A 13166-nucleotide genomic window follows, 5' to 3' on the forward strand; every position below is an offset into this window, starting at 1 on the left:
ATACAGGTTAAACTATAATTTAAAATGCAGCCTCATTTTAATAGTAGCCCATAGATCAAAACCGTAAGGGGAGGGAAACAGAAGGGTCAGACTGAGTCCAAACCAAAGGCCAGGTGGAACAGCTCTGTCTTGCAGGCCCTGCAGGAAGATGTCAAGTCCTGCCGGGCCCTAGTCTCTTGTGACAGAACGTTCCACCAGATTGGAGCCACAGCCGAGAAAGCCCTGGCTCTAGTTGAGACCAATCTAACTACCTTGCGACCTGGGACCTCCAAGGTGTTGTTATTTGTGGACCTTAAGGTCCTCCGCGGGGCATACCAGGAGAGGTGGTCCAGTACTTGCCTTTGACTGGACTTAACTGTCCAGGGATCTTTTACCTTTTTTTACCTTTTACACTGACTAGCAGGGTTTCAGAAAGGAGACATTCCCAGTCCTCCCTGGAGATGCAAGGGATTGAATCTGGGGCCTTCGATGTGTCAGAGATACTCTGCCACTGAGCTATGGCACTCCCCTCAAGCAATTAAAGGCAAAGAGGCCTTATATTCAAACTCCTCACACTTTGGGCCTTGCTGAACTATGGAAAAATATCCATCAAGTTCTTTTGCCTTCCTTTTCCAACAGTTCTTACAATGGTGGACTTTGGTCTTTCAAATTTCAGCAGTGACCTGCGCAAGGCCAGAATTAGGAAAAACTGCTTTGCAAAAATGTATATAATTAGGATAAATTCACATTAAAATACTGATGAATATTGACGAGGACTTATTCCCCCCCCTTTTTTTAAGGGGGGAATCACACCTTGCTGCGGAAATGTGGATAACTTAACGGAAGAGTAGAAAAATGAGAGAACGGAGACTGGTGGATTTGCCTATCCCTAGCTGCACGTAGCCCAGGGAAATGTATTTTGGGGGAAAGAGGGCTGTCCCCATTGGCCACTTAGATTAGTGGTCTGGTTTTTATATGAAAAAGAAAGAAGAAAAGAAACAATTGGTTGATCTACTGGGCATGCATTCGTTGATGTTTTCTTTGTTATTTTTCTTATCGCTTAGAAATATAAGTGTAATGTTGTTAATGTCAATATGTATGGAATTACTGGATGAATGTTGTTAATAAATATAGTGAAAGTGTTTAATAATAATAATAATAATAATAAGAAGAAGAAGAAGAAGAAGAAGAAGAAGAAGAAGAAGAATATAAACAAACAAACAAAGGATTCTGACACCTGGATGATGAGGGGGGACAAGATGGCTGCCGAGTGCTTGAAGCAGGGTTTTGAGCTCTAAGGCCAACTCTAAGGCAAGTTTCTGCTCTATAACCAACCCTTAGCTCTTGTTTGTATCCCATCTTCCATTTTACTTCTTAACTCCTTTTAGTGCTTCGGTTTGTTGTTTTAATTTATTGTTTTATCTCACCTGGATGAAATGTTAGTTGCCCATCCCCCCCCCACTTAAAAAGGAAACTCTATGGTTAATCAGTAGTTTCAGCTATTGCTTTGCTTTGCTGTTAAACAGCTCAAAGTTTTCACAGTGGAACTGGCTTTTTCTATTAAGAAAAGGTTACCGAAACCTTCATTTAATTGGCCCATTCAAATGAAAGAACCACGAATTCCTAGCAACAAGCACTTTCATACATCAGCATGAAAACGGAGAGCTGTTTCCCGAAATGGGAATGACACAACCATGGTTTCCCCCCACTTAATGTCTTCATTATTAGTGTAACCTCCATTCTGGTCTTTTTCTCATCAAGTGCTCTGTAAATAAGTGGCAGCATTTTAGAGTGGAAATGACAGCAAGGCTGAGAAGAGCCTCACTCCTTGGATAGCTTTTACCTTAAACCTTAATAATATTTAGTGCATGAGAAACACTGAGGAACTTTCCTTGGATGGAGCTATGGAAACTAAATATGACATAATAGGCATCACTGAAACCTGGTGGGATAAGTCCCACGATTGGAATGTAAAAATGGAGGGATACAATCTATTTCAGAGAAACAGACCAGACAAGAAAGGAGGAGGAGTGGCGTTATATGTCAGGGATGTGTATACCTGTGAAGAGATCCAAGATTTAGAACCTCAAAGCCAAAGTGAGAGCATTTGGGTCAAAATTAAGGGAGAGAAGAATAATAGTGACCTCATTGTGGGAGTTTACTATAGATCCCCAAGCCAAACGGAGGACATAGATGATGCCTTCCTGGAACAGATGGCCAAGCATGCAAAAGGAAGGGAGATAGTAGTAATGGGGGACTTCAATTACCCAGATATTTGTTGGATGTCAAACTCAGCCAAGAGCATAAGGTCAAACAGATTCCTCACTGGCCTTGCAGACAACTTCATTGTCCAGAAAGTGGGAGAAGCAACAAGAGGAACAGCCATTTTAGATCTGGTCCTAACCAATGTCGATGACCTGGTTAATGGGGTAGAAGTGGAAGGATCATTAGGCGCAAGTGATCATGCTCTTCTGAAGTTTACTATACAACGGAAAGGAGCAGCCAAGCATACTAGGACTCAATTTCTTGACTTTAAGAAAGCCGACTTCATAAAACTTAGGGAAGTGCTGGGTGAGATCCCATGGACAGTAATACTAAAAGGAAAGGGAGTTCATGATGGCTGGGAGTTTGTTAAGAGGGAGATAGTAAAAGCACAACTTCAGGCAATACCAATGAGACGGAAACATGGAAGGTGCCTAAAGAAGCCAGGGTGGCTATCTAAAGAACTTTTAACTGAGTTAAGATTAAAAAAGGATGTGTACAAAAAATGGAAAAGGGGGGAAACCACCAAAGAGGAATTCAAACAAATAGCCAGCACGTGTAGACACAAAGTCAGAAAAGCTAAAGCACAGAATGAACTCAGGCTTGCTAGAGAGGTTAAAAGCAACAAAAAAGGCTTCTATGGGTATGTTCGTAGCAAAAGGAAGAACAAAGAAACAGTGGGGTCACTCAGAGGAGAAGATGGTGAAATGCAAACAGGGGACACAGAAAGGGCTGAACTCCTCAATGCCTTCTTTGCCTCAGTCTTCTCCGATAAAGAAAACAATGCCCGACCTGAAGAATTTGGAGGAAATGATTCAGCAGAGGAAACACAGCCCAGAATAACTAAGGAGATAGTACAAGAATACTTGGCTAGTTTAGATGTATTCAAGTCTCCAGGGCCAGATGAACTGCATCCAAGAGTATTAAAAGAACTGGCAGATGTGATCTCAGAACCACTGGCAGTCATCTTTGAGAATTCCTGGAGAACAGGCGAAGTCCCGGCAGACTGGAGGAGGGCAAATGTTGTCCCTATTTTCAAAAAGGGGAAAAGAGAGGACCCAAATAATTACCGCCCAGTCAGTCTAACATCAATACCAGGGAAGATTCTGGAGCAGATCATTAAGCAAACAATCTGTGAGCACCTAGAAAGGAATGCTGTGATCACCAATAGTCAGCATGGATTTCTGAAAAATAAGTCATGTCAGACTAACCTGATCTCATTTTTTGACAGAATTACAAGCCTGGTAGATGAAGGGAACGCAGTGGATGTAGTCTACCTTGATTTCAGCAAGGCATTTGACAAGGTGCCCCATGATATTCTTGTAAAGAAGCTGGTAAAATGCGGTCTTGACTATGCTACCACTCAGTGGATTTGTAACTGGCTGACTGACCGGACCCAAAGGGTGCTCATCAATGGTTCCTCTTCATCCTGGAGAAGAGTGACTAGTGGGGTGCCACAGGGTTCTGTCTTGGGCCCGGTCTTATTCAACATCTTTATCAACGACTTGGATGATGGACTCAAGGGCATCCTGATCAAATTTGCAGATGACACCAAACTGGGAGGGGTGGCTAACACCCCAGAAGACAGGATCACACTTCAAAACGACCTTGACAGATTAGAGAACTGGGCCAAAACAAACAAGATGAATTTTAACAGGGAGAAATGTAAAGTATTGCACTTGGGCAAAAAAAATGAGAGGCACAAATACAAGATGGGTGACACCTGGCTTGAGAGCAGTACATGTGAAAAGGATCTAGGAGTCTTGGTTGACCACAAACTTAACATGAGCCAACAGTGTGACGCGGCAGCTAAAAAAGCCAATGCAATTCTGGGCTGCATCAATAGGAGTATAGCATCTAGATCAAGGGAAGTTATAGTGCCACTGTATTCTGCTCTGGTCAGACCTCACCTGGAGTACTGTGTCCAGTTCTGGGCACCACAGTTCAAGAAGGACACTGACAAACTAGAACGTGTACAGAGGAGGGCAACCAAAATGGTCAAAGGCCTGGAAACAATGCCTTATGAGGATCGGCTAAGGGAGCTGGGCATGTTTAGCCTGGAGAAGAGGAGGTTAAGGGGTGATATGATAGCCATGTTCAAATATATAAAAGGATGTCACATAGAGGAGGGAGAAAGGTTGTTTTCTGCTGCTCCAGAGAAGCGGACACGGAGCAATGGATACAAACTACAAGAAAGAAGATTCCACCTAAACATTAGGAAGAACTTCCTGACAGTAAGAGCTGTTCGACAGTGGAATTTGCTGCCAAGGAGTGTGGTGGAGTCTCCTTCTTTGGAGGTCTTTAAGCAGAGGCTTGACAACCATATGTCAGGAGTGCTCTGATGGTGTTTCCTGCTTGGCAGGGGGTTGGACTCGATGACCCTTGTGGTCTCTTCCAACTCTATGATTCTATGATTCTATGAAACAAAGCAATTGAGAATTTGTTGTACTATTTTAAGGCTTGGTGATGTCAAATACCACCCCCCAAAAAACCACCACTCCAAAGGCATGCATAAACAAACTGAAGGCAAAAGGTGCGGCATAATATAGGACCTTAAAGGGCTTGATAATGTCATATTCCTTTTCAGTATACAAAGTGTTTTACTTTCACTTATCTTTTCTACAGCTAGTAGACACCATCACAAGTGCACCTAAAGGATAGGATCCAGAGGAACAAATGTCTCTTCACGGGAAACTGTAGGAATTGTAGCTCTGTGGAGGGAACAGGGGATCTCCTCACAACTCTCTCTATCCTCAACAAACTACAGTTCCCAGGATTCCTAGAGGGAAGCTGCGGCTGTTTAAAGTGCTACCATAGTGCTCCCAATGTATAGTGCAGATAAGGGCAAACTATAGTGACATCCAGTGATGACTGTCTACTGGAATTCATCAGAAGAATGGGGAGGGAGAGATTTCCAGTGAGCTACCCTGCAGTGCCCTGCATGCTCCCTAACTGGGTCACCCAAACCATTGGAGCAGATTGGAGGGGTGAAGGCCACGATTGGTGGAAAGTGGATTGCTGAAAACTGGCGCCTTATCTCTTCGACTGATAGATTCCCTTCCATCACCAGACAGTCCCTATTAAATACCAGCCGCAATGACTTCCTCCTCATGTCAATGCTTCTAAACTCGCCCCCTCAAAAAAAAAAAAAAAAAAAAAAGCAATAAGGCTGAACCAAAAGGGTCAGCAAAGCTGATGAACATTTTAATCAGGCGGGCAAACTGTCACTCTGCTGCAGTGTGACCCCCCTCCTCCCCTGGCTTTCTATTCAGTTTGCAAGCACTTTGCCAATCTAAAAGATGTTGAAAAGACAGAGAGAGAGAGAGACAGACAGACAGACAGAGAGAGAGAGAGAGAGAGAGAGAGAGAGAGAATGCTGTTTTGGAACTGGAAAGGGCAGGATCATAAACAACTGGGTAAGTTACTGGGTTCAGCTTCAAGAATAATATGTATGATTGTACGGCATGTGCAATTTGATACTGTCATATCTTCCTCTCTTGGCGAAGCGCTTGCAAATCATTAGAGATACAGAGGAATTACCTCCCCCAGCAAAAAATAGAATAAAATAAATTGCAGATTGGCATCACAGATTGCCCCTTTGTTCTTGACTGGATTGCATACTCGCTGAAGGAGGTATATATACCTTGGGAGTACTCTTAGATCCATCACTGGCACTAGAGCCACAGGTATCCTCAGTGGCCCGGAGTGCTTTTTTCTGGCCTTGGCTGGTACACCAGTATTGGCCATTCCTGGGCAGGGATAGATTGGCCACATTGATCAGGGCCTTGGTAACATTGACCCTGCTCTCTATGTGGCTGTGAAATCACTTGAAGGCAAAGGCTGTAGCCCACAGGTAACAATCTACTTTGCAGGCAGAAGGTCCAGGTCCAATCAAACCCCAGAGGGCCACTGCCAGTCATTGTAGACAAGACTAAGCTAGAAGTACCAATGTAAGGCAGCATATGTTCCTACGTGGGAGAGACCTGAGAGGGGAAGTGGTGCTGAAGAACAGCAGCTCAGGGAAACAAAGGCTGAGAAGAGAAATGGGATTCCCCACCTACTCGACTCCACTTCATACTCTTTTAAAGCAGAATGTTTACCCCAGAAAAAAAATTATAGGTGAACATTTAGGGCAGCCCTTGAAAGCAAGAATAGATCAGCCTGCGGTACGATGCACTGTGGGTATTGTACTTGCAGAGATTTCACGTGTCTGTCCTTGACTTACTTTCAAGAGTCTGCGGCAATTGGATTCTTGAAGATGCTTCCTCGCCCCCGCTCCCTTTCCTGGTTGTTTCTCACCCAACAGTGACACTTTCCAGCATGGCTCTCTTGTGCTGTGTCGTTGACATTCTGCAAGGACCAGGAAGCAGAAGATAAAAATCTTTCCTATTATCCCTCCAATGCTGTGTCACAGATGCCAGCTGCAGCACAAATTATAAAACTGCAGGGCAGATTTATTGCGTGACAGTGACTATAACAGCTTCAGAGGGGAATAATGACTTCACATCAGGAAGCGCAGGCCTCTTAAGACCCTGCCTCTACCCTGGAACTTTACAAAGCATGCACTGAAAAGACGCAGCTTGGTGTGTGTGCCAAAATAACTTTGTTAGAAGGCATTTGAACCTCATGCAGCATCCTTAAATCTGGGAGTTCAGTTATAAAGATATTGCAAAGAGATATGGTGAGGCATCAATAAAAGGGTGGCAGTGCAGTAGGAACCAGAGCATTTGTGTGTGTGTGTGTGTGTGTGTGTGTGTGCAGATGATTTCCCACAACACTAGGAAACAAAACAGCAAACACAGCATTTTACATTCTGCTTATTTTTTTACACACGGAAAAAGGTACCTCCTTTTGCTACATACACATCAATCTAGGCTTGCTATAAACCAGATCGGCATCTGCAAACATACCTCCAAAGCACCATATTCTAGATAATTGTTGTTCGGCTCCCCTTTTCCTCTTGAAATTGAGAATGTCAAGTATCATTATATAACATGAGCTGAACAGGATAATTCAATTGGCAGTCTGTAGAATGGTAATACATCTATTTCCTCCTCCAAGAATTGCTATTTATTTTAAAGCGAGAAGTTGTTCTTTTAATGCTTTACATTAAACATAGTGTTCTGCATATACTGTTGAACTCCAACTCTCATCAGCCCCAGCTAGCATTGCCAGTGGTTCAGGATGATGGGAGTTGTAGTCTATCAACATATTGAGACACCATGCTGGCAACCCCTGATCTATATTGACATCTACTGAGCTCTATCCTGAATCCTGTTTCAGAACTTAGCTTTGAATGATGCCCAACTACCGTATTTTTTGCCCTATAGGACGCACTTTTTCCCCTCCAAAAATGAAGGGGAAATCTGGGTGCGTCCTATGGGGCGAATGCAGGCTTCGCAGACCTCTCCGCAAACAGCAGGAGCGCTCCCGCTGCTGGCGGAGAGGTGCCTGCATGTTGAAGCCTGCGCGCGCTGAGCTCAGCGCGTCCAGGCTTCGCGGACCTCTCCGCTAGCGCTCCCGCTGCTGGCGGAGAGGTGCCTGCATGCGGAAGCCTGCGCGCGCTGAGCTCAGCGCGTCCAGGCTTCGCGGACCTCTCCGCTAGCAGCGGGAGCGCTCCCGCTGCTGGCGGAGAGGTGCCTGCATGCGGAAGCCTGCGCGCGCTGAGCTCAGCGCGTCCAGGCTTCGCGGACCTCTCCGCTAGCAGCGGGAGCGCTCCCGCTGCTGGCGGAGAGGTGCCTGCATGCGGAAGCCTGCGCGCGCTGAGCTCAGCGCGTCCAGGCTTCGCGGACCTCTCCGCTAGCAGCGGGAGCCAGCACTGGGCTCCCACGGCTTGCAGAGAGCTGCCTGTTTGGGGGCTGGGGTCAGGGGAAGCTCGGGCTTCCCCAACCCCGCGCCTGGGGGGGAAATAATTTTTTTCCTTTATTTCCCCCCAAAAAAACTAGGTGCGCCTTATGGGACGGTGCGTCCTATAGGGCGAAAAATACGGTAATCATGTGCAGCAGGAACCATGCACAGCCTAGGGATTTGGATGAGTTATGTTCAAGGTACTGGCAGTATGTTCTATGAGTGTTTGAGCAACTCGCCCCTCAATTTTTATTATCGAGTCATATAAGCAGATTGCTATGGCTTTAGAGATGGAGGGAGAAATTCAATTCAGACCACAATTAAATGCAAACCTACCTAATCTGAACTTTGCAAAACAATACACAAACCAAAAGAAACCAGACCTTCAGAATTTGCATATCTCCAGATCTCACAATGCAGTTCTCCAGCCAAGTAATCTGTCCCAGACTGCATATACCAGGGTAGATTACAAAAGATGCAGAAAATTACTGGTTGCAAAAATACGTATGTTAGGCAAAATTGCATACAAAATTTCATATAGTGGGTGAAATCTGCACTAAAATGCTGATGAATTTTCACGCAGCCTTCTTTTTTTCATTTTCTTTAAATGCACACTGATGTGGAAATGTGGAGAGCTGAATTTAAGATCAGAAAAACAAGAAACAGAGAGAAATTGAACCTGACAGTTTCACTCATCCCTGTTCAGCTTAATGTGTTGATGCCATGAAGAGGTTAATGACCAAGAAGTAGAGAAGATTAACTTCTGGTCTAGCGGCTTTTTCAGCAGATACATTTCACCATGTTTTACTGTTGAAACCATAGATAAAGACTGATTTGGAGCTGTTTATGAATTTCATTTTAATTTGCACACTACCCCATAAAAAGAACCCTAAATCCAACCACATTCACAAATGGGAATACTGGGAAACGAAACACAATGAGAGAACAGAAATCACAGTTTTTGCTAACAGATATGAAATAGGAAGATTTGCTCGCAATTTCATCTTGCAACTCTCATTTCAGCTGAACTCTACTTCATATTAAGAAGATGGATATTTGAAATGTAAAAAGGAAACCATTCTCTTAGGAAAAACATTTCAGTTCCATTTAGCTCTGCACAAATTCATTTGTAAATAAATTCCACTTGTTAAAATCCACCATATGAGGAACGCAGCTGGAAGAACTTAAAATAGTAACAGTATCCCACGGAGAATACTCATTTAAATCAGTTCATCCTTCCCTTGTGTGGTAAAGGAATCTCTATCCATCTTTGCTTAAAGTTATTAAATAGCTGGGGAAGGTTTAACTCAAATGTTGTTTGTATTTATCATCTTCCTTAAAAACAAAGATAAAGTCCCTGTAGCTAGACTCTCATTATGGTCTAGCAAGAGCTTAGATTGTTATTCAAAGACGGGAGGTGAAAATCTCAAAGCAAAACCTGATTGGGCTTCTTCTGTTCAGTATTTGGAATGTGACTAGTGCTAAAGTACAATTTGCATGAGCACAATTGGGCAAATGCATCATTGGTTTTAGGGCTTATCCACACCTACCTTTTGCCCTGCACTTTCTAGACATAGGTCCACACTTTCTCTGTCCGTGTATGTCCACTTACTTACCCACCCCCCCACCCCACCATTTTCTCTGCAAAAGCCTGCTCTTTACTGCTGATTCAGAGCAAATGGCAATCTCTGGGAAGCCCGATCTTTACCGCTGACTTGGAGCAATTTGGGTTTTCCCTGGATTGCCATTCGCTCTTATTCAGTGGCAAAGTGTGGGTTTTCATGGGGGAAACAGCAGGGCTAAATAAATAAATAAAGTGTGCGCTCAGACCTGGACCTGGGGAGGCCAGATCTATGCAGTGGCATAGGAAGGGGGAGGGGGCGGTCCACCCTGGGTGCTATCTCTCAGGGGAGTAACAAGAAGGCACCCTGGGGGGGGCGCCCCACCGCCCCGGGCATGGTAGCATGAGCTGCCACCATCGCACCACCACAGCCACAAGCGGAGGAACCCTCTGCTGTCCGTACAGCACATGCGTGCCGTCGCCATACAAAGCGACACCGCACATGCACTGTATGTAGCAATGCCACACATGCACAGTACATAGCAGCGCTGCACATGCGCCACCAGGCAGTTTGCCCTGCCCTGCTGCAGCCACAAGCGGAGGATACTGCTGCCACCTGTACGGTGCATGCGTGACGGTGCCGTGTGTAGTGGCGCACACGCTTGTGCCGCCAGGCGGTTTGCCCTGGACCTGTGGGCCCTTGGCACCCTGCTTCGGGTGCTGGAGAGCCTTCCTTTGCCCCTGGATCTATGGCTAGAAATGTGGAAGGTAAGTGTAGATGAGCCCTTAGACAAGTTCTGATCTCCTGCATCAACTTCAATAGGACACCAGGGGGTTTGCCTTTTGGTTTCATTGGCTCAGGAGCATGTGTTCTTGGGGTGAGTTTTACTCAGAGAAGACCTATTGAAATTATCCATATCATATGTGATAGTCAGTGTGGGGCATGTAGAGAAATGCTTGCATCAATTTTCCCACCCTTACCTCTACCATAAACAAGGGGGCTCCTTTTCCAGACACAAAGACTTCAACCTTGAAAGATGCAACTCCGAAGATCATGTAAACACCTATCTATATCCTTCCACAAAGTTGTTTTCATAGATCCAGTTTCACGAGTCATTCTGGGACTCATTCCATAACTTTAAAAAACACAAGTAGCAATCTTAATACTATTCCTCTGCCCATAGATCCGTACAGATCTATGGATAGCATAAGATTATTATTAAAATGAAGGTTTGTATCAATGGTGTGTATGAGCATGAGTGAAAAATGAAAACCAGGACACTGATTAGATTAGAGATAGTTGGACAGGAATGCTCTGCCTTCTTGTTGGCTCTTAAAGAGCTGCACTTTTGATTAACTTCCTTTAAAAATATAATGCAATGTATGGTATTTGAACACATTTTGCTTCAGGCACAGGGTTTCTGGACTGTAAAGGATCCAGGAGACAGAGACAAATTAGTTTTCCCCTTCAGCAAGGGATAATGTATTTGGAACAGATGTTTCTCAGATATCTAAATTATCCATCTACTGGAATACTTTCAAACAGGGCAATATCAGGTTCTCAAGACAGGAGAATGTAACATGTCAGTGATAGAGGATGGTAACCAACAAAGTTGTCCCATCAGGCAAGGACCAGAGCTCCCACCAGCACCACTGCTTAATTGGTTCAACACAAAATGGTGTTTACAGAGTCAATGATTTGCCATCAAGTGAATAATAATAAAAATGGGGATTTCATAGAGTGTATTTAAGTAAAGCCTTTAGGGCTAGAGGTTGTACCAATTGCTGAATGTTCATGAATGCAACTGACTTTCACATATGCAATATGACTTTACCTTTCTCTCCTCCCCATTGAAACCCTCTTTCCCCATATCCCAAGACCTGCTGTGGAAGATTGGGAGACTAGTCCAAGGAGTCACTGCCTTATTCAAGGTTCAGAGGAGGTGTGGTCTTAGAATCATAGAATTGTAGAGTTGGGGGGCACCACAAGGCTCATCTAATCCAACCCCCTGCAATGCAGGATGTAGGACTCGAACCCATGACCCCAAGATTACCATGCTAGATAGATGTGAAGTCCTCTTCCCCATCCTCCCAGATGTTGCAGTTTCTAATGTTTTGCTGAAATGGGGCAAGTGCAATGATTACATCATGGTAATCCTCCAGGTTTATAAAGTTGTATGCATAGTTTTTAAAATAAAATATCACCTGTAGCTCATCAAACTTTAAACAAGCGAGGAAACAGGCAATACCCAAATGCCTCATGGCACTTTCCTGCACTGTCCTCGCTCCTCCAAATTTCTATTTGATATTTCAGTTCCACATCTAGTTCTTGATAATTTTTTGTGGTGATTTTGTGGGTGAGGTGGAGTGGGGGTGTCAGTTTCTACTAACAGTCCTCGGGCTGCAATTTCTTTTCTCATTTTGAAAACACGGAAAGCAAATAGATATATTGGTTTGTTGGTTTGTTTACATATTGCCACCTGGGTACATTTATCAGTGGCACTCAGGCAGTTCTTCGCTGCAGCTAATCCTATGGACACTGTAGGATCTCACTTGAGAAGCTGTTATAAAAAGATAACCTTTCAGCAAGATTTAGATAAATGATATGCTTAAAATTAAGCTGGTTATTTGCAGTGCTGTGCAGTCATTCTACTACAGTTCTAGGGGAAAAAACAGTTTCATTCAAAGAGGATGATGAAGTGATGATCAGGATAATTATTTCATGATAACTCCCAATAGTCCTGACTAAAAACACCGAGAAGCAATATAAATGTACACATTTCCCCAAATCCATCTTCATTACGTTTTCTACAACTTAGTATATTTGAGCTAGCTAGAGGTCTCTGTGTAATCTGCCATGAGAAAATCCCAAAAGGTATACAAGGAGCATGTAAAGTGTGCTAAAGGACAGGGCTGGTCCATGTTCACATTACACCAGTGAGAAAGCTTCACATGCTGAAGGAGTAGATGCAACTCTGTTTATCCCCTCGGGTATTTTGTGGGCATCTGCACAGAGCACATAAATCATATGTAATGATGTCCAAATTACATAGTGAATCACTGGTGGCTGCTCCTCCCACCAGCCTGCTGGGGGTATGAACAATGTGGCAAGTCCCTAGCGTCAGTTGTATGTATGCATTGTGCATTTCAGAGTGCATTCCAAATCCTTTTTGCATACATCTCCTCTGGCCTCTGCCTGTGGCATTATGCCAGCTCATCAAGGTCAGTAGAAGCCTACCATTGATATTGTAGATGAAGCCAACCTTCTATTAGTGGTAGCAGTAATATGTGTGAGAAAGAAAATAGGTGTTCAGTCTGTTTTTTTTGGGGGGGGGGGATTGTGTTTTAATATTAAACAACAATAAAAAGGCTCGCTTCCCTGAGGAAACTTGGATAATTCCTTTTGCATCCTGAAATCCCATGTTATTATTTTATTTCATTTTCTTGTAACTTTATATCCTGCCTTCCATAATGGGTTACCTGACAGTCTCCTATGCAGACATTGACCAGATGTAGC

Source organism: Podarcis tiliguerta (assembly GCF_965153285.1).
Source record: "Podarcis tiliguerta genome assembly, chromosome: 1".
Classification (NCBI taxonomy): domain Eukaryota; kingdom Metazoa; phylum Chordata; class Lepidosauria; order Squamata; family Lacertidae; genus Podarcis; species Podarcis tiliguerta.